This window comes from Pteropus vampyrus, unplaced genomic scaffold (assembly GCF_000151845.1).
Source record: "Pteropus vampyrus isolate Shadow unplaced genomic scaffold, Pvam_2.0 Scaffold200, whole genome shotgun sequence".
Lineage (NCBI taxonomy): Eukaryota > Metazoa > Chordata > Mammalia > Chiroptera > Pteropodidae > Pteropus > Pteropus vampyrus.
In genome coordinates this window covers 886,895-889,065 of record NW_011888981.1, presented here as the reverse complement: position 1 = coordinate 889,065, position 2,171 = coordinate 886,895, and positions in this window count along the sequence as shown.

Below are 2,171 nucleotides of genomic sequence, written 5' to 3'. Positions count from 1 at the left end.
TGTGTCTTTGTGTATGATTCAGTAAACAACTGCTTAAGCAAATTTAATTTACTTCCCTTTAATTGTCATAAAATTAGCTTATGATGGGTTATCCTGTTGCTCAGCCCAAAGATGAAGACAGCATCCCTGGTTCATCTTTCTCACATACCCCACAACACGCCAGGAAGTCCTGTGGTTCTTCCTTTAAAATACGACCAAATTCAGACCTCTGTGTACTACGCCCACTGCTAACATGATATTCCAAAGCATTATCGGCGGCACGGTCTGTTTCATTTGTTTCCCAACAAGTCTTCCCGCTTCATCTCTTGCCCTTATATAGTCTGTTCAGATTGCAGCCAAAGTGCTCTCTTTAAACTTAAATTAGATTTCATCATTCCTTACCCAGACTTTTCTAATGGCTGTCCATCAGGTAAAATCCAAATTATTTACAGTGCATAATGGACCTGTATTATATGACTTCTGCTTCTATATCCAACATAGACAGCCATTCATCTCATCTCTCAGTCCAACCCAAGCCAACCATGTTGGCTTTCCTGCTGTTTCTTGAGCAGTCTTGCTCATTTCTGCCACAAGACTTTCCACTTTCTGTTTCTTTTATCTTGAAATTGATCTCTCTATGTCCAATATATAAACGGTTTTCTCACTATTTTCAGGTCTTGGCTCCAATGTAAATTGTTAGATTAGAAAATAAAAATGCAAGATACCCAGTTAAATTTGAATTTCAGATAAACAATGAATTTTATACTCTAATTATGTCCCAAATACCGCATGGGACAAACTTATACTAAACAGTTATTTGTCATTTATCTGAAATTCAAATTTAATTGCTTACAATCTTACTATTACCGCCTCAGAGAGCTCTCCCCCTTGTACTGTGTATCAGCTAGACCCCTCTCTTCCTCTGTTGCTCTCTAATTACCTACCCTACTTTATTTTTCTTCATAGCACTCATCTCTACCTATGATATTATTTGCATGTTTACGTTTATGAAAAAATCTTTCTATTTAAAAATGTAGATTTCATGAAGACAAACATTTTCTTTCTTATTAAACCCTATTTTCAATATCAGGCATATAATAGATGCTAAAATATATGTACTGAATGGTCGAATGAATAGCACATAGTTACATTAAAATGAACATAATTGTTCTCCTTTTTTAAAAGACATAAAAAATTCTTAGAGAAGTACAAAGCTATTTTCATCATATGGTCTCAGACAATTTAAAAATCAATATGAGACTCCCGTTCCTCAAGATACCATCTCAGACAAACCATACCAAGAGGCTATATTTTCCACTAGGTGTTACCCTTATGTGACATTCAGACTAAGTCAAGATTCTTTCTTACATGATTACAAACAAATTAAAATATAAAGGCAAACATTAATTTGCAGATGTGGAAGAAAATTAGAGTTTAACATTCTAATTTTACACATGGAGAGACTGAGTCTCAGAAATTTAAAATGATTTTCCCAAAGCCAGTATGTTAACATAAGTTCACATATTTATTAGTTTGTATAATTTATGACTTATTTCCTCCCACTATGTTACAAGCTCCCTGAAAACAGAAACTTGGCCTACTTGGTTGATTGATTGCTTACAGTACCTTGAAGAGTGCTTGACACATAGTGGGTGCTCAATGAATATTTGTGGTTAAATAATGAGTCAATGAACTAAAATCTAGCTCTTGTGACTTTCAGCCAAGTGGTCTTCCCGTAAGATATAGCATATCATTCTATTTAACCATGATGGGCATTTGCTGAATTACATTAATTCTTTCATTACAAAAACTAATGAAAATATTTATTTACCCCAAGTTGTCAATATTTAATTAAATCACATATCCACATATAAAAAAGGGAACCCCATCTATAAAGTGTTAATTGACTCTAACCTCATAAAATGATACATAAAAAACTTAAAGCCTTAAATTTTCTTTAATTTGTACAAGAGTAGATTTATGAGATTAAACACTCTAAATTATCCCTACTAGTGAGTGTCTTCAGAGCATACCAATTAATAACCTGTCTTTGGTGGATTTCAATATTTCAATGGTCATAAAACTTGTTCTCACTCTCTTGTTAAAAGAACAACTACATTATAAAAGGACTTGATGACAAGAGAGAATTTAATGAAAGAAAAACAGAGCAAATACATCTTCAAAGATAAGCC